Consider the following 21251-nt stretch of genomic DNA (forward strand, 5'->3'; position numbering starts at 1 on the left):
TTCTTTTATTTTTTTTCAAACGGTGTGCGCATTCGGTCGAATATTTTCACAACTCGGGAAATATTTGGCGTGCAATAACGTCCGGTACGCTGCTGTTCGCAATGTTTGCATAAGAATGTCGCATGTTGTAGCGCTCGTGCTTATTTTCAGAACGCGCATGGAGAAGCTGTAAATTAATTAAGGTATTTCCGTTAGAGCGATGTTTATATACATTATGCACTCGCGCTGATTTCACGAGCTCGGTACGTTAATTTACAGTCTAACATAAGTAAAATGACTCGTACGCTCTGTAGATCCTCTAGATATAAATCCTTTTTTCTCTTTTTATGGCTAAATAACAGTTAAAGTTTATATCTCGTTTTTATCAGGACGATCAATATTTTACGAGCTCGTATCGCGAGACTGCGCAGGATTATAAACATGCCGTTGCAGAAATTGTTCGTATCAGTAGACGTTCGGCAGGAAAGCGTTATCTACTTTCGCAAATCAACTCTATATGCCCGACGGTGAACTCCACCATAAACTTTCGACGTGACTGAATACGGAGCTGATGGGTACGTAAGGTTGTGCGAGGGTCGAGGCTGCGCTTGGGATTGTCGTACAAATTAATTCAAATATTTGTCGTTGTCGGGCTCGGTTCTCCGGTTTTGATCGCGACATCCCCCTTACGTTTCCATTTCGTTTCCAGACGTGACTCGCTCATAAGAAAACGAAGATTGAAGTTGTGTGAACCTTCGGGAATTTCGTTTATCATTTGAAATTCTAATGAAATATGATTATTTATTGTGTCATAAATAATTTGTTTCATATTTTCAAAAATACAAATTTTAGTTATCGAGCATGATATATCAATGGAATTAATTATTATCATAATCATGGATCATTCATTTTTTTCAAGCGTTTTCAACATCAATAATTTCATGAGGGAATTTCTATTCTCAAATACTTTTTTATTATTTAATACAATTAATTATTTGAACATATATCTATTATTTTGTCGCGAAAGTGTCACCAGCCATTAAATTATGCTGATATTAATACGCGAATGATGAATCATTTAGCGATTTACAATTTTCCTCGCTTCCGCCATCGATACGCTCACATTGGAGTAACCGTTTATTCGTATTATTACAGTTGAGCAGGATAAAGAATGGGAAGAATTAAATTTCATATACCTTGGCTTTGAATTTTCATTTAGTTAATGCGTGGTGTAAACCATTCACCGCTTTTCCCACACCAAAATGCACAACATAATTGATTTAGTGCATTAGATTTAACAGTTGAATTAATTTCGCGAGTAAACTGCTCTACGAAATATTCATCCATAATGTAATCATAATATCACTTATAAGCGATTAAATAGTCGTATTAGTTTCTGCACTTTCTTCATCTCTTGCATGAAATACGATGATATTTCAATTGTAAAAGAGTATAAAATATTCATTACTTTGAATTTATATTTCTCAGTTCCGACCATCTCAGGATGAGGATATTGTCTGTGGCATTTCTTCATTATCGTTCGTGTCGCCGCGGTATTAATGAGGCCTTATTATTCGGAGGACGCCGGTCGAATTATTATTTTAGCGCGGCACGACTTTGCCTACGTGGATTCTAGGGAAAAGACCCTACTACTCCGACGATAATGCCTGAAAAGTTTTGCAAACTTTCTGCGGAATCGTGGCTCGAATATCGAATTTTCGCGCGAGAACTTTAGCTTTCGCTTTGAATTATTATCGCGGTTGAGTGAACCTGCGCAAAGAGACAAAAATAAGTAACACGAAAGCTTCTTTAGGGAATCGAACGAATGACGCATATTTCGCAGATTCTTCACAATTTTCCTACATAGATTTTGATCATTATTTGAAGAATGAGGATTATATATTTATGGGTATGATTTCGGAATATATAACGATCGATATTCTTCCTGCGCCAAATAATGTTCGAAAGAGAGAGAGAGAGAGAGAGAGGTAACGAGAATCGGTTATACCTCCATAAATGTCCGCGTTATTGCGAACATTCCTATCAGGGGCCCTTTATAATTTAATGTAACTGCGCGTTTATACGTATTACTCATGCAAAATTGAAACGTATGATTGTACCGTGTTTGTACGAGGATATCCGTTGAGTTAGTGCAACCATAGTCGTTGCATTGGGTTTGCCGTTCGACTCGCGTTGCATTCAAACTAGCTGCAAGAGGTACGATAATCAATAGACGCGACTGTTTTGCTTCTAAGTGGACTACGCCAAACATTGCGAGCATTGGGCGCGTCGGAGAAGTAATATCGATGCAATTTGAAACGACGACGCACAAAGTCGACATGTGCACTGTAAGAATGTATGCGAAAACCTTTAAAGGGCGCACGGTAAACAGACGTTCGGGATGTAAATTTCGCATCGCATATTGCATGCATCGCCGTGTTTTTCCTCACAACATATTTCATACTTTATAAATTCCTCCGGACCCGACCGTATACAGTTGCAGACACGCGGGCACGCGAATACAAACGTTCATATTCCACCTTCTTTTGAAATGCAAGCGCATTTTATTACGCTCGTTGCTTGCAAAAACACAAGCACCATCACCAGCCGAATTTCATGCACTTAAGCGAGTATAATGTAAAGACAATTGAGAAGAATTAAATATTATATATCTTTAATAATTTTGTAACTCCCGACGAAATTTCATTCTTTATAAAACGATGGTGAATTAGCGAATTTTGTTTTGTTGAAATTAAATTTACAATGCGAGGAAGTACGGTTGAGTTATGTTGCATGTTGAATTTGTGTTAAGTATGAAGGAATGCTCTTGATGTGTGCCCTGCCAAAGATTTCTACGCGGTACACGCCATGAAATTTGAAATTCGTGGCCGTCGTGGATAATGAGGCGAACGCGAGATGCCAATCCGTCGATATTATGTTACGCGTCGTTATTCTCGCAGGAACACGACGCCCGACGCGCATTGTAACCAATTGGGCGTCGGTATGCGTGATCCATTAATCTACGTGCGTGTATTACGTACGCGTGTTTCAGCCTGTACCGCCTACGTACGTGCGTACGTGCGTACGTCGTTGCATCGACGCTACACCTGTGCACCCATGGAACCTGACACCGGTCAGCGTTTACGCACGCACACACAAACGAGATTGTGTCCAGTCGCATTCCGATTCCGCGGGATTTATGCTACTTGCGCTTTTGATCAATGCGTGTGCAAGCAAACGTTACGACCGATTCCAAATTAGATTCCTAATCATGATTATGTGCGGGAGAAAATCATTGCTAAATAATGCCGATAGTTTTCACTTGTACCCTGTAGAAGATAGAAGGGCACGCTGTGAAACCTTTCTTTGTGCATTTTTAATACAGCAGAGACTTGGAATATTATTCGTAATACTTTTCCAAGATGCTCCTTCTTCGCTAATGATTTATTATATTGTTCGAAAAATGTCATGTTACGTTACGGAAGATGGTAGTCACTTCACGGGTATGAAAGGAGCGAGTCCGGATGCGCTTTCCTGGGGATTTTGATCAGTGAATACAAATTTAGGGTTTCAGCTAAAGCGACGAGATGATAATTGTGCAGCATTAACATTAATCGGAATTAGTGACACACCGTGTCGTAATGAGCTGAATTTACACTTGCGTATATACATGTAACCGGAATCCTCGTCATTATAGATGCATGTGTATGCATATGTATATCACGAGCCCAAATCAACATGTCAAGGCCTTGATGCACCTGCGCTAATACTACACATTGCCACCATCGAATGAATAAACATGGTATATATATATATATATGTATATATGTATATATACTACAATTCGTAACCTGCATATTCTAGATGGTTTCTAACGTCTTGGCATTTGCGTTAAATATACATCTACCTGCGTGTTTGCAAACTATTTAAGTTTAGATTATGTAAACGATAAGTGTGATGCGTCAAGACAAATAACAAATGCAATTACGTATATCAAGTTTGTAGAATTATTATATTTGCGCGTAAAATCCCACACATACGTATTTTGATCTAATTAATATATTTATGATTAACGAACATAATTCATACAAAACGTACAGTTTTTTAAACGTAGAAAGATTACGAAATGAGAAAAGGGCTGGCTTTGAACTGAATTTCTGGTCTTGTCGGGTTGGTCAGTTTTTCACGAGAGTCAAGAGATGAGTCTCAGGCATTTGCACTAGCGCGCCGTCGTAATAATTGCAAAGAAGTTAATTAAGAACCTGGCAGGAATGCGCCCATTTGCATTTACGTCCTGCCATTTGCCTCCGTCTCCATAAAGGCAAGCCGTAGCGACTCTCTCGCACCAAAAAGATATCGTTTGACTCGCCGTTCTCGCTCTTTCACATCCCTGATGTCCCTTTCAATTTTTCTCATTTTTATGTAGCTTTCTCATCGTCTTTAAATAAACTTGTGCAGAACGACTTTCCGCTACGTATAAAGGAAGGGATTGAAAGGGACGAACGAATGAAGTGGTCATACACTTTTCTTTTTATTCAATTTTATTTTCCACCGCGTTTTTCGAGCTCTTGAATAGACGATTCAAATCAATTTAAATAGACTACGCACATTTTTCTATTGACATATTCGTGCTGCGCAGTTTCGACATCATTATACAAAACTCATCCTTTTGTCGTGATGCGTACTAACGAATCGCTTTAATTTCATGGACCGCAGGCATCCCCGCGGGACTGGGGACATGGCGGGAGAATACGGACGCCATGCTTAGCGTGCGATATACGATACATTGGTTATTACCGTTCCTCTGTGTGTATTGGTATAGAGATCTTGTTACTAAACACCTCCCGTTATATTGTCTCTCGCTCTCTCTTCTTCTCTCTGTTCTGTTCTCAATACACCGAGGGATACGCAACCAGAGTACGCAGACGATCGTAAAACAATGTTTTCATCGTCTAATTGGAAGTGGATATCGTACTGTAGTCTGAACTGAAGGTATTTCCAAAACATCCCTGAATCGTAATATTGTTGGAGTTTTCTAACAATTTGCTGTTTGCATTATACTCCGTTTGTTATCTCCTCCGAAATTTATTTCGCGATCCAATTGAACTTTACTTATTGCTAGTTTTTTTTTCTTATTTATTTTGCATAAACCATTTTATTGAACAAACAATGTTTGAACTGTATTCATTACACGAGTGTATATATATATATATATATATATATATATAGTGTCGATAATTTACAGAGGCATATTTTATTTAAATTGGAATCATGCACATGGAACTATATCAAAAGCTATCACGTAAATTCCGTCGACTTGCGGCAAATATAATTTTCCTAATCATCCTTGGTTCTGTTTTGGCCTGAATTATAACTTGAGGGGACAAACATGGCTGGCTATCTGCCACGGTGCATAAATATGTCGGACAGTTATGTCATTTAATAAGCAGCGTTAGCATTGGTTGGCTCGATTCGGCTTTTCCAGCAACGAAGTCTCATTAAACATTGCAGTGCTACGCTAAAGTAATTGAAATTCAGCGCTATGGGTCGCCTTCTACTTCGATGACAGTTATGCAGGATCTCGATTAACGAACCGTTGGTTTATGTGCGTCCGGCGCGTAAACTTCGTGAATTTATGGATGCTCTATACGTTTACATCATGATTTACTGAGGCGACCGTAGAAGGAATACCTGCCGAGTATATTACATTCATTCTATTCATACACCGTGCCGTGCACACATATCTGCCTACTATCCGCAGTTTAGCGCAATCGGGGCAGCAAGCTTACGAATGTGCTAGGTCATATTTTATTGGTAACCGAGGTCACGATCTGAATGGTAGTATGTCGGAGAATAAAGGAGAACAGTTACACCACTGGCGCGGCATAGTGTTCTTTTGAAATATATGTCTTTTGTAAAATCATTGAAATTCGAATAATCAAGCTTGAATGAGAAAGTAATAGTACAATTATCTTTGCGCATTTAATTTGATGCTTATTTTTTAAATTTCGAGAATTTCTTTCAAAAAGAAGAGAAATATATTGAAGCTGTATTTGATTTTTCATTATTTAGTCTTTTACATGGGAGTATATCGCCCAGCGAATTTGCGACCAACGTATGGACACGTCGTACACGTCGTTTAAAATTGACACATTCCTGCTGCTTGCAGCTCGTCTGTCTGCACACGAGAAAGATAATACATGCGCCCATCAGTATTCGTTCGAACTCAATATTGGTACGCGGAAGGCGTGCCCGCCGCGACGATTTCCATAGAGGCTCCTGCAGACAATATGGAAATGCGAAACTGAAAAACAACCGAATCTGGACGTGCCGCTTTCCCTCTTTTCCTCCGCTTTCGCCGACGCGTCTGCCATGTGCTACCACATGGAAACTCAAACGAAAATATTTGGGACCACAATGAGATTTTTGCAGACGGTGCAAATAACTTATGAGCGTAAAGCTGCTTTTCGGATTTACATCCCTAATTCGGGATAATAAGAGACGTCAGCAGTTTAAATATCTGCTTTTGGTCAGTTTCGAGTTGTTTCTCGGGTTTCCGAAAGGGAAATGCTTCAAGCAACAATGTTCTCGAGATATCTCGTATTTGCGGTTTTGTGCGCGCTCATTCTCGTTGGATAATACCAGCTTTGCAACGATCGATGCCCACGCCATCGTGGATTTCTGACGCGTTGTGTGCCGCCATGTATTTCCCATATACGTAGCACAATCAGGGGCAGGTGTTTACCCGATCTGATTAACGTTGTTTCTGCACTACTACTGTGCCGGTAAAATATGGCTGACTATGTATTGGATTTACCACTTGATGACTGGCTTTCTAGGATTTCTGTGCGGATTTATTACATCTCAGTTCAACGAACTATTATGTTATTATCAACAAAGAATGATCAAGATATTTTGAAGCTATAAAAGTTTATTAATTTTATTGAATTAATGTAAAATGAATATTTAAGACAAATAGTTGATATATAGAATAGCTATATATATATAATATATGTGTATGTGTATAGTATATAAAATATGGATTATTATACATATATAGTTGAAAGTAATATTAATTTTTGCGCAATATTTAAAGTTGCAAAGAAATAAAAGTTAAAAAATTTGAAAATATAAAATAAAAAGTTAGGTTAAGGTACATATTTCCTAGAATGGTGTCATAAAACGTCGGTAATGTCATTTCCCGTCGGTTATTTTTCGTTGTAGTTTATCCTGCAAAGTGGCGCCATCAAGGTATTTTAACAGCGCCGTCTGCTGGTAGGGTAGCTTAATCGATTAAGGGGTTGCTTGAAAGAATACAACCCCCTCAGTTCAGATGGCGCCAACATATGCCTAATGGTTTTTTCTTTATCACCCCATAGGGTGATCCGAACAGTCATTTAAATTTACAATTAGTAAACATACTGAAAAAAGAGTCAAAATATTCAGAACCGAATGTATTCATAATGTTTTCTTCGAAATTTATTGATTATAAAAAAATTTGACTGTAATAATGAAATATATATTTCTGTGAAATAAATATTATAATATTTTTCCTGTTAATTGCAAAAAATTAAATAAATGGTTCATTTGCTACAAATAAAATTTTATTTTGTCGTATTTAAATAAAGATTTATTTTAGTGAAATAAACATTACATCCCACAAATAAATTTGTAAATATCTTTCTCAGTCGGATCTGATCTAAATAATTACGGAAATATGTATTTATAATATTTATTACACTTATAATAACAGTATAACCTAGTATTTATAGTAAGCGGTAATGCAATGGACATTTCAGAAAAAAGCGGAAGCAAAATTCAACATAATTTAATAATTATAAGAATAATGAGAACTATTTATGTTGTTATTTGACATTAATAAAACAGAATATAGAGAAAGTAAAACTTTTAATTTTTTTATTAAAAAATTTTATTAAAAAGATAAAAATTATTCAAGAATTTATATTTTTTCGAGTTTTGCATTATGTTTTTTAAAGTAATTGGCTGCTTTTAATTTTCTGAGAATAATATATTGTGTCTTATTGATTAGAATATATTTTGAATAATAATCAATTAAATCAGGATGTGCATGAAAACATAATACGACGTACGATTAAGGTCGCTATAGAAGTATTAGTCCAATCCATTATCTTGCCATCAGATATAATTACACATAATTTATGACACTTAGTTGGGACGTTGAGGCGGATTCAAGTTTCGATCGAGGTGCGCAGAAGTTTTGTAACTACATTACGAATCAAGTAACGCTAACTCCGCTAAACTCATACGATTCGCATTCAAGCCCTCGTTTGCATAGGATATATCCGTAATTTATGCACTCGATTTTATCTACGAATCACCCATTATCCGATTATTACGTACGATTACTTCGTTTTTAATTTCTCTCAAACTCTTCGAGGCCGATCCGATCGATGAGTATCGCATTCTCTGTAATGGTGCAGCAGCCATTATATAAAAGCTCGCGATTAGCGACGATCACACTGACAGATCCCTTTGATCGTTGTGAAGCCGGACCTCGTGTATAATCACGGCCGCCTATCGGTCTCTTTCTCTCTTTCTCTACCTCGTTCTTTCCTTCTTCTGCTTCTTCTTTGTGCCCGCGGGTGGATGGCGATAATTGTTTCATGCCCGCAGGAAGTAAAGCTCTTTATGCTGGGAGCTTTATTTTGCGGCTGCTCTGCCGGGGCGCGGCCAGAGGAGAAGGATGAAGGAGGAGGAGGAAGAGGAGGGTCGGGATTAATTAATAACTATGCTCTCCCTCTCCTCTTCCGTCTCGCTTTCTGTCTCTCCTTTATCTTATTGTCCCTCTTTCTCTCTCTCTCTCTCTCTCTCTCTCTCTCTCTCTCTCTCTCGCTCGCACATTCGTTCTATTCTCTATCTCTCACCTTCTCTTTTCTTCCACCACAGTCACCGCAGCGACATTAAGGCTAATCTGCGTCGACGGTCCCAAGCACACCGGGCACCGCTCGCTCGCGCGAAACCCGGTCGAGTGAAAATTAAATCAGAGCTTATTTGTCATGAGCGCGCGCCCCGTCTGCCTTTTTATCCCCCGCGGACTTTGCGCCGGATTAGCGCGCCGGCTCGACCGTACGCCTGACTCGCCGTCGACTGTATCTACTGCCGTCTGTCTCTATCAACGCCACTCGAAGAGTTTTCGTCGCACGCGCTGTGTATACGCCGTCAGTCCGCTGTTGTATCGTTAATTATGTCGCCGAATTGCACGCGTTGATTATTTCTCGCTACATTTTTACGCATTACTCTCACACGCCGCATGCATTCGTTTTCATTAATTATGGTACGCAGCTTTTTGGTCTCGTCTCGTTGTGGAGAACTCTGGTTTCGTCGCTGCCACTCGTTCTTTGCATAAATCTATTTTTGAATTAGCGTATTATTACTGGAAGTAATAATACCCATCAAATTTTGCAAGATTTAAAAGTATTCTCTGTCGTGAGAAGGGGGATTCAATAAGAAAGCTATTACTTTCGATCTCGATTTGTCGCGAAGTCGAAAAGAAGAAATAAGTCCCTTATCTGCGTTGGATTTGTTGAACTCTCGATTCAATAGATGTCGAAAAAAAGTGTCAGCTAAGTTTTCCCGTTGCCTGCTCGTTGATAGCTTCTGATCGTTTAAGCGTGCCTGTCACATTGGTATGCGCACCCGTTGACGGTGTCCGTGGCAGCTCGTGTTATTTCGTGAAAACGGATCTATTTGGGCGAGGGCCGCCTGATCCTTAAGTGATATGTGTCGTGAATACAAAAGAGTCCGCCGCACCCGTTCCAGAGAGGGTCGAGAGCTGTAGGTAGATAGAACGGAGATGAAGAATAGAAAGAAGAAGAATAGAAAGAGATAGGAAGAGAAAGAAGCGTATGAAAGACGTATTTGTTCGGCAAGGGAGAAACGTACGAGTGTGACCAGCACGAGATATCTACATGTGTTTTTCATTTGTACGCGATCCTCTCTCGGTCTACTTGGCGTTCAAGCATCTTCCTCGTTCATGGATGAGACTCTTTCTTTAGCATCGCATCGGCTCTATCTTGTTACGGTATAGAGCTAACGGTTTCTTCTCTCGACACGGTCACGCTGTCGCGGCTCACGGGCTCGGAAGCTAGACCCCCACCTTCTGGCTACTCTTTTGTAAGGTACTTTTCTTCCGGAACGCTGGCCCGACAATCGTATTCCCCCGTTGCGCTCTCGCCCACTCGTACCGTTTCCTTCAATCTGGCCCGCGTTATATAGGGACTCCTCCATCGCCGTCTTTCTCTGCCTCCGATTCCGTACTCCCTCCACGTCACGCCAGATTGGAAAGTGTGCTCCGCCGAGAATTCACTAAGAGCCCAGGATATACGTTGTCGCGGTTCTATACCGCCGGCCAAGCTAACTTCGAAGCTAACATCGTATACGATGTCGAGGATACCTGTTGAAAGAACTCTCCGCTTCATTGGACCAATACTCGAAACTTTCTGCGTAGTCCGGCGGATCTTTGTTGAACTTATATATTGTTATAAAAAAAAAAGAATATATTTTTGCGATCAGTCTATCTCCTGACTCTGAGAATTTTGTAAGATGGATTGTCCTGTAAATGCGTTCGAATTTGTATACGTTCAAGATGTACGCTTGACTATCGCGGCGCTTTTCAATGTGCACATTCTGCAAGAAGTGGGCAATCTTGCCGCGCGACTTCTCGTCGGCTTCTTTGTACGAGAGGGAAATTTTTCCGTTCGGATAAAACGTCGTCAGACTGGTAACAGAGATCGTGAAGTCGACATACTTTCGTCTTCTACGTGTCTTTGTGTGCACGCGCAACGTATAGATACGCGTCTAGCTAGGCTCGTAAAATCTGTAGCTTTTACTACTGCGCGAGATTGAAGAATCAGGTTGTAAAGGACTGAATCCTCGACTGGATGAGGGCCGGAAATAGGGTGGGAGACAAGACGGAAGGGCGAAAAAGCGGAAAGAAAGAAAGAACGGATAAAGGAGAGAGGGTTGGCGGTGGGACTGCAGGGATCGCCGACACGTTTCGTGGATTTAAGCACACGGATCGTTGAAGTATGAAAGAAATATCTTAAGCCACCATGATCCTCGTTTTAATTAAAACGCAATCGTGCGTCTGATATCGCTGCCTGAGATTTTTCATGATTCATCTCGCCAGTGGATAATTTAGCTCGATATTCTCCATCTTTATCTTCTCTACAGTCCATCTTTGTAAAATTAAAATACCTACGTCTTGCAACGGCAATGCAGTGAAAAATCCGCATGGTAGAAGCGATACGAACCACGTCGGAAATCACTTCGTTCTTTGAAATCAGTTTCATCCGCCGTGCGTCTTCTTTACGACGTCTTTCCTGCCGCGCTTCTTCGCTTTCCTTTTCCTCTGTGTTTCCCCATCTCCTCGTCTATATATCTTCAGCGATTGCGACTCTTCCAGCGCAGTGACATCGAGGATAAGAAAGAACGATGTTCCCGACGACACTATGTCGGTCCTCAGGACCGATCCTTATTGCCAGTTACTCCTCGCCTACGCTCTCTGATTCCAACCGGTAGTCGAGAAAGTTACGAAGTTCCATTTGGCAGAAGCCGCGGGGACTCGCGTATTTCATCGTCGCCTACGAATTCTGTTTCAATTTTCGCGTTTCACCTCGAAGTCAACGCTCCCGAAACTCATGTAAAATTGCTTCGAGGAGTTATGTTGATAATAAGAGCTTGGAAGACTCTTATCCACGCGATTCTGTCTCGAACTCCATCTGAGAGAATTCGATAAATCTACTTTAAGTTATAGATTAAAAGTTTAACAATTTATAGAAGATACATATAATGAAATATTTTCTTAAGATTACTTTATGGCAACTTGAAGTAGACGCATTATTATTACGAAAATATAGAGGAATGTATGTATTATATATGATATTCCCCTGGAATTATATGCAGGATAGGATTTTATGAGGGAGTTGCGATCTTAAAGCATGTGATATTTGCAATGTACGATGTATTTTATGATATACCTTTATTAACTTGATGTTGTAATAACAAATTCCGCTTAATAACGTACAATATAATTGATTAAACATCAACACTCGTTGCTGTCGTTGTCAATGCTGACACTGCCGCCTGCTATGAACAGGCTCGTGTCACAGAGTACATAATGTCAACCTCAACAACGAACGGGACGAGAAGAGAGGAACAAGAGAGGCAGTCGTGTCGCGTTCGCTCGAAAGTTCGGTGTCAGATCTGGCTTGCAACCGTCAGTTGGCAGAGTCCCTTTTTCTACACAGTCAGATGCAGATGCGAATCAGCGTTCGATACGAGCCAGCCGATGTTTTGTTTGCGGTCGATAGTTCGAATATCCAAGCACGCGCTCGAGCAAGTTGAAAATTAATAGACGAGTGCCAAAGAGATATAAAGGGGAAGTTCTAAGCTCCATGAAGATTTCTACATTATTGGAAAATTTATTGTTATTTAACATATTTCACATGTTCCAAATTTGTGTATTATTTTAACACAAGATGAATATGTTAGAAGCTAATATAAATATTATTTAAGAAGATAATCTAAAAAAGTAATACTGACACAGATTATAAACAAACCATGGAAACATGTCTTTTAAAATAAAATTAATATTTATTTATGATAATTAATTAATTAAATTAACACATAATTTTATTTCATCTTAGAATTTATGTTTTAAAACATTATTTTTATGTTATTTGTTCACTGATTTATAAATTGTGTTATTTTGACTAAGAAATATTGAATATTAACTTAATATTAATTATTTAAATACCATGATCACGTTATGTTAAATTAACATTTGAATATGTTAAAAAGTTCAACATAAAAGTTTAACAAGGACTTGAGTGGACCGTTTTCAACGCAAATACGAAATGTTTTTACTGTTACCCTTGAACGCCTTATACAAAGATACAGTCATTAAATGTCTATTTTTTTTATCTTGTTACAGTCAAAGTGGGGTATATTGAAAGCAATATGTTCTTCGTATATTTACTTTATTTAATATTATATCTAATACAGCTATTAAAATAAATTTTTTTAATTTTTTTAATTTTTTTAAAAGTTTGTCGACTAGGCTAATTTGACAATGTTTCAAATATTAAAATTGAAATTAAAAAAATAACTCGCGTTGCTTCCCAGGGCATATTACTATATAATTGGAATAAATAATATGTGTAAAAAAATTAATTGACGTTGCGACATTGCGACTGACAGCTGTACAATGTATACGTTAATACTGCGAGTGCGATGGAAGTCCAATGGATAGACACGTCCGTTTTTATAATAGTTAGCGTTATCGATTTGGATTATAATGGAGTGTGGAGGGAAATATTGCCCTGCGACCATAGCAAGAGCGTTGTGCCCCGGTTTAAAAGGCGGCACACGCATACAGCGGTATATGTGTACACTCTTCGCTGTGTTATTGCTGCACCAGTACATGCGCCCGCGTATCGTCTTTCTAATGCACGATAGTCGTCGAACATGGTCTTTATGCGCGAACAAACGAAGATAATCTCGTTTTACGCACGGAGGGCTGCACTAATGAGGGGCACCGTCCTTTGTCATACTAATCAGGCACTCTTGCACATCTTCGTATCTCCCGCGTGTGTTTTTAAACCAGTACTCCGAGTTACAATAGGATTATTCTCGCTTATAGAAATGTGAATTTTATTGTCGAATCTACTTGTCGCTTGCAAAGAATTTTTAATGTGAAAAAATGACGAAATATTTTTTTATATTACTCGTATTTTACATTATAGAACTCTCTAGCTATAAGCAAGAATTGCGTATCCATTTGTTGAAATAATTGTTTGAAAACATACCATACTACATTATCCAAGCGTTACATAATTTCTTCTGCCAATAATGCTTCTTCATTACTATGCCTCTCTTCTATTCGCTGACAAAGGAGAGCCTTACTGACATGATTATCGCGAAACAATGGACATACTTGGAAGTGAGAGCAGAGGATGATATAGATAATATAATATATAACGTAAGACAAATATGCAGATTGGCAAAGAGACCTCGCGGCGAAAGAACGTTACTATGTGATCTTGAATCTTTGGAGCGTTACCTAACTAGTTCGCGGGTCTAAGGGGATGAGTATGTGTGCCTAACGAGCTACGGAGACGAGGGATGAGCACGTGGATGGGGCCGCAGTCGAGAATGGAGAGGGGGAATTATTAATCATGGCTGGGATTTCATAAAGCTCCGCTTAAGCTGTGCACAGTGCATCGTTTATTACCTGCTTCTCCGTGGGGGCTTTGCACAGCTCTGAAATACACCGGGTACGGTCTTCTGCTTTGAGCTTGCTTTCGCGTTGCCAAGTAGGTCTCCGCGGTGATCTTGCCGCGAACGTTGCCGCGTCTGCCTTACGCTGGCAGTCTTTCCGAAAATTGAAAGTCATCGTGCGAAGAGGGTAAGCAACACGCCGCGCCGCGCAGACCGACCCCGTGCGATTAAGCACATCCACGAAATATCGGGGTGGGAATTCAGCTTACGGTTTAGACAGACAGCGGGTTGCCCGGGGCAAACTTTGAGGGCTTATTTCCGGAGACGTCAAGCCGTTTCCCCGCCGAGATTCGTGTCTTTGCTCGTCGAGTCTCTCGCGTCACCCGCGATCCTGATATCACGTGAATCCACTGCGCGATCCCTTTAACAGCCGGATATCGCAACGACCTCCTCGAGCATGCAGAAATAATGTTAAAGGTCGCATCTCTCCGTTCACCAAGCGTTCGTGCTAAAAAGAATGTCACAGAGAACGTCACGGTGAACATCATCCTACGGTTCTTTGTCGTTCAGTCATTTCCCGTTTTCTTTGCGATTCAATCTTCTTTCTTCTCTCCTCACTTTGTGTTTTTTTTTACTCGGCTTTCAACCGTCAAGTCTCCGTTCGCGTTTCGCGTAAGTTTTTCAACAATAGAAATCTACGCGAACTAATACCGTGCAGCACATACGGCCGCGTGTACGTGACACGCAAGGGGTGCGCGATCAAGGAGGGTAGTCTGCCTGTAAACTAAGTAGAGACGCCCGAATCGTACGAGGGGTCAGCTTGAGGCGCACTAAGAAGGGATTATCCGAGTTGGCATTCGGTAATTGCTACTAGCAATTTACCGGAGTAAATCCCCATTAACCGCGCCGACGAACCGAGCGGACGGACGTTCATGTTCCTTCGTGCTGCGTGAGACACGTCTCCGTGCGTGTAAGATGGATTTGCCTGCACAAGATTGACGCAAGCGCTATTTTAGCTGAGCTTCAAAGAGAACTTAATGATATTGTTGATGATGCGATTTTGTGGAGACATCAAATATTTTTAATTTGTTGACAAACGTGTACTCGACAACATAAAGCTTTTGGAAATCCATCATATCTGTCTTCTCTTCCTTAAAAATCAAATTGAAAGTTGTTATAAGTTTAGATAAAACAAATTTGAAGGGATAGAATAATAGCGAAATTCATTTATAATTACAGGTTTATCATTTTGATGATGTAATGTTTATCTGTAGTTTCGATTTTTATATTTATATTATTACAATGAGAAAGTTTTTCTGATTGAAAATAAACAAACTGGAGGAAGATTTCGATCATATTATTCAGAATTCTGGTTACCTTAACTAGAATTATAATAAATTTAAGCAGAAAGTTCTGATTCGTTCATTTTCAATCGGAATCCCAATTAATGTAAATTCTTTTTTCAGTGTAGAAGATGGAAAATAATATCTAATACTAGGTAAATGTCAGAATGATTCTCAATCGGAATGTACATTTTGATCCTCTCGATTTACTCGAGCGGTAGCTGATTTATTGAACTAGGATGGAGAGTCTTCCCGAAACACTTTTGCACAGGAGACTAATACGATAGGTAACGTGACGTTAAGTCGAAATCGTGCAGGCCGTATCTTCTACGATGCTTGGGTCGTAACTGCTCCTCAGAACGTGAAGGTATCAGAGTTAGGTATAGGCCGTCAGATTACGATCCATTCCCCAATTCCCATTTGTCCCTCGGTGAGAAGCGTAGCTGCGCGAAGAAGATCGCGAGCTGATGGCGGGACGAAGGGATAGCGCGGCTGAGACTCTGAGTCTCTGCATCTGGGGAAATGTGCCGAGATTACGGATCCAATTCCAATAAAGTTTAGCACGTGAGCCGACTGACAGCGGGCCAATTATTATTTAACCGGCGCACCTTGCTCCACCCTTGCGCCCGAAGTTGGAGAGGACACTTTGGGTATTCGCGAAGATCTTCTGAGACGTGCCGCGAAAGAAAGTGCTTTCAACAGTCCCGATTTATATCTTTCGTGCGGTCGTCGAGATGGAAATCTTCGCTGTCTTCATCGAGACGAAATACCGCGACGGATTCTAGGGTGGACCGGTCTTGATGCAATTAAAACGTAATTTTATTTGATGCTGAAACTTTTCGCGGGCCTTTGGCACGAAGTTCCCGGATAAAATTGATATACTCTTCGTTAAAGTGAACATAATTAATCCTCGACGGGTAATTATTTCGAAAGTTCGTTAAGGTTAGCTCATACGTCGGTGCGGCGGAATGTTCTTTTGATCATCTCTCTGGTAATAGCAGCAAAGAGACGAGTGGGTTTTTAATCTTCCCTTTTATAATAGCAGCGTGCCTTTAATTTAATCGATTTTCTCGTTATAGCATTTTGTTACTTATATACAACATTTTTATACATAATATTTTATATAAGAGAAAAATAAGCCTGAAAAATGTGATTATTATCTTCTTAAACTGTTAAAATTTATTTGTTAATTTTCGCTGCAAGTAAAGTTGTGAAAAAAAAATTGCAATGAGCAAACTTATCTCTAGCTTTATTCAGATATCTCACGCGCAAAAAATACGAGCCATTATGATGTTACAGCGGACCATATTTTTTTTGCGTGTGAGTATATTTAAAATGACTCTTATTATTCTTATACATTTACAATACTGGAATATCTGTAATAGATACGATTGTGAGCGGACCTTTTTCCTGTATACCTGAATTTTTTATGATATTAATCGTTGCACTTCTTTCTGGTGTACGTTAATTAGCTTATGATTGTGATCAGCAATTAATGTTGCTTTGAATACAAAAGCGAGAATACCCTCTAATACGTGACGACACAAAAGGTTTAGTTAAAAACACATCCACGGGTTTGCGGTTTCGCGAATGACATTAAACATTCACGGCTTCCTGCTCCTGAAATTGCGGGCGTACCTAATCTCTCGGAACATAATCTCTCTGAGAGACGGAAATCAAGCAAGTAGAATCATCCAATCCCTCGCCTTGCGATCTCTTCTTCTGCATTCTCTCTCTCTCTCTCTCTCTCCCTTTCTCTTTACTTACCCCTTTGTAATCGCAAGAAGTGCATCGTCTATTTGTAATGAACCTCTTGGGGTTGTAGCATTAGGTTAGTCGAGGGTAAACGCAAATATCTTGCGTTTTTCTTTCAGATGTCATGTCGCGTTGACGTTAGTCGGTGTACTCCTGCATGAGAAAACTAAGATCGATTTCTCAAGGTGTCATATTTCTCGAGAGTTTTACATAATGAACTGCATAATATTTCTCATAGTACATTATGGATCCATGCATTAGAAACGGAAAGCGCATTGCGGGAAATGTTACGATGCATCCCATGTAATCTGGCATTTTTTTACATGACATTTTGAAGGCTACGTTATTAATGCGACGTGCGGTATGATGGAACCGTTTCCGCATTCAAAAGCGTGCTGTAGAAACGTTATTCTCTTGACACGCTAATTCGACGGGTTTGCCGGTTTGGCGGTATTTAATGTTGCGTTGTCGCGACGGCAAAAGCGGCAAACTGCATGCATTAAAATTACGCCGCTCGAAATATAACTGCGAGCGTTAAATGATGTGAATTTTCGCGAGTAGTTATTTATTAAAGCGTTATAATTTATTAGCGACTGAGATTACTCTAATTCTTTGCGTTATAATGTCGGAAGCGAAAGCTTATAGTTAATTTCTTTTTTTAGATAATTTTTTTTAGTGTAATAATTTTTTTCGACGAGTTATTTATACACATCGCGAGAAAAACTCGTCCCAATAAAATTATTTTACGGGATACATTAATTTCTTCTCCTCTAATGTTTTCAAACGACGATTGATTTCTTGCTCGGGAGATGAAGACGCATATTCAGGAAGCGTAAACAGCGAGCGGGTGAAAACGAGGAAAACCTGCAAAACACGCGACATAGAGCGACGTGTATCGATTGGGCCGTGGAGTTAGCTCCCTGTTGCACGAAGACCAAATGACGGCATATTATTCCCCACTTACCTCCCCTCCCCCCGTTACGTCAGTAAAGAATACGGGAACACGACGTGAAATCGCTCGCGTGCGGCATGAATCATCATTCATTTCGTGTTACCAGCGACGTCGGAGTACGTGTCGGTGCTATGCACCTGCAGAAATGCACGCGGGTATGCGTGAGTCCACGCAAACGCCGCAACGACGCCGGACTTTTATCTCTACAGAATCGGTTTACATGACCGGCATCTGATAAGTCGAGCCCAGGCACAGTGGGATACCCCTTATTTACTCCCTTTACGCTCCCTCGTCTACTTGCGTTTGTATACCTTCTGTACGTTTGTCAAGACACTGACACGGGAGTATGCGAGACGTCACGTGTTATCATGATAATCTTCGAAATTTCAGGGTTTGAGATTCATCGGAATTTTTTGCTTTCTTTCTATATCGATCATGCCACGTAATACTTCTTATGTATGTATTCTTTTCATACGTGATTAGTTACGTAATTGGAGTACAGTAATAGTTGTAATTTCAATAGACAATGTAATTTATTATACACATTAAATATGTTTTCTTATTTTAAAAGTTACACATCTAAAAAAACATGATTTCCAAATTATTGCCATGAATGAGTTAGGTAAGATTATTTTAGAAAATGACAAAAATGACATTTGTCCATGTTTCTACTTGTAAGACAATCTAAGAGTATATTTTTTGTCAGTATTATTTGATTTATCAATAATTTTCTATTAAGTTAAAAAATAATAGACTTTCTGAAAAATTTAATTTTTTGACTTGCACTTTTGACGTAAAAGAAATTATTATTAAGATATTATTAAATTTGATTAAGTAATTAAGTACACTGAAAGAAAAGAGTGGCTGCTGTATTAGATGGTAAAATATGGCATAGCATTTTTAATTGACTGCAACAGTCAATTGAAAATATTATGCCATATTCAGCCAATCTTTTCTTTCAGTGTTTGAGAAAGACATGAATTATCCTGTTCTTATTTAAAAAAATTTTGAAAAATCTCGATCGTCGAGTGTGACATTGTCCAGCAGACGTTATCACGCCCTCAAAATTCAGTTGCACACGTTACACACATTAATGTCGTTAAACGATGACAGAACCGAGGAAGAGATCATACTTACGGATAGGGTGAAAATGGCAAATCATGATATTTGAGTGGCAATCGTTACCCCCTGATGTTGAAGCCTCGTCCGGCCACGCGGAGCACATCTTCGATAGCTACCTGTCGAGGAATTGCCATACCGAGGATGCGTACTTTTTACAGAGCTTTCTCCGCTTTTCTCGGAGGTACTCGGAAAGGTCCCGGTATTACGATGACAAAGTGGCGTGTCGTGCTGGTGGGATATAGCTGGAACCGGAGGGAAGGGGGGAGGGTGCGCGAAAGAGTTTGTCGATTATACGTGGCATGGATATCAAACAAATTGAGTGCGGATCCACTCGCTCGCTCGTTTATAATGACATCAACGCGTCTGCCTGGATGCGCGTGGACGCGCTGTCATCAAACGCGTGTGTGCATGCGTGCGTGGGTGCGTGCATGCGTGCGTGCGGTCGACGTATTTCACGCGATTTCGCGATGAGTATGCACGCGTGCGAGTGAACGTCGACGCGTCGCGCAAAAAACGTTGTCATTAATGACGTAACGGCACAATAGGACAAAGCGGTCAATGCAAATTCTCTCTACTTTCTCCCTCGCTCGCTTGTCGCACGCTCTCGCCTTTTCTGTCAATTCCATGTTTTTTGCGGATATCTAAACGTATCACCGATACGATGGTGTGTATTGTTCTTTTTCAGCTGCTATCACAGTGTTATTCGATATAAAAAAAAAAAGGACAACACGTGCGTATATTGTTCGTAATTCAACGTTTCCGCATATGGTGAATCGTAATGTGCTCAGATATGAATCCTGTTGACACAATTGCAAACAGCGACGCGAAACTGCTGTCAGTATTACGGGAGGATTGTACCAGGACTCTCTCTCTCTCTCTCTCTCTCTCTCGTATATCTCCGGGATTAATTAAACTGAACAAATTCACTAAACGACATGTCGTTCACGATGTTTTGTTTAATTTATCAGGGCGTGAGATTTCATTTGTATCTTGATGGAGTGAGACTAGTATTTAAAGTATTGTTTTAATCGTTGCGTATTTAATCTCTCGTGATATACCAATTAACTTTTATAAAATCTCATGGCGATGAATCGAAATCAATGAAAAAACGTACGATTGGATGGAATTGCGCGGTGCATCGTGTAACAATATTACTTTGGAAATCGAATGAGATCATCATAAATCTCGTTGCTTTAAATAAATGTCTCTATCTGTTCGTATCTATTTCGATCGCCATTGATGTTTCCAGGGAGATCGGAATAGCGTTTCACGCTTCTCCATTTCGCTAGGCGTTGCGGAACGATGGGTTTCGGTTAGCAATCCGGCGAAGCGGATTTCGCCGAGTATAGGCAGGCGCCGAAAGACTTCCTCGGCGTCGCGACGACACCGCTCGCGAGCGCGAAGCCGATGATTAATGACCGTGCCTTTGATATATCGCTGTCATTTTTCACGCATAGATGGGATCCGTTGATATTCCCTTTGCCGCGCCACAACGCACTCACACCGAGAGTCGTGCATTTTCCAGAGACGAGCGCAGCAAAAACTCGACAACTGCATTATTATACCATGAGAAGGGGACTCGCGAGCGAGAGCGAGAGCAAGAGAGAGAGAGAGAGAGAGAGAGAGAGAGAGAGAGAGAGAGAGAGAGAGAGAGAGAGAGAGAGAGACACATACAGAAAGGGGAATGGAAATCTGCCGTTACAGATACGCGTTTTGGTGATGCGCAAAAAAAATTCGTAAGCTCGTACTCGCTGACGTATCAATGTTATCGGCTCCACGGCTCGTAACTTTTCATCGCGCCTCTCAACGCAGAGGGCCGAGGATTTACGTTCGACTCT

At 40.1% G+C, this 21251-nt stretch overlaps 1 protein-coding gene and 1 long non-coding RNA gene across 2 annotated transcripts in view; one reads left to right on the forward strand and one right to left on the reverse strand.

The window, feature by feature from the left end:
- Sema2a (Semaphorin 2a) overlaps positions 1 to 21251 on the forward strand; it is a 276914-nt gene that overhangs the window by 36997 nt on the left and 218666 nt on the right. The gene's annotated exons all lie outside the window — the stretch shown is intronic.
- LOC147906651 (uncharacterized) overlaps positions 1 to 21251 on the reverse strand; it is a 332649-nt gene continuing 311398 nt past the window's right edge. The window contains exon 3 of the long non-coding RNA XR_015548249.1: positions 1 to 21251. This exon is cut by the window's right edge and continues 10111 nt beyond it. This is a non-coding gene — a long non-coding RNA (uncharacterized LOC147906651).

The sequence above is a fragment of the Acromyrmex echinatior genome, chromosome 19 (genome assembly GCF_024713525.1).
Source record: "Acromyrmex echinatior isolate Ae372 chromosome 19, ASM2471352v2, whole genome shotgun sequence".
Classification (NCBI taxonomy): domain Eukaryota; kingdom Metazoa; phylum Arthropoda; class Insecta; order Hymenoptera; family Formicidae; genus Acromyrmex; species Acromyrmex echinatior.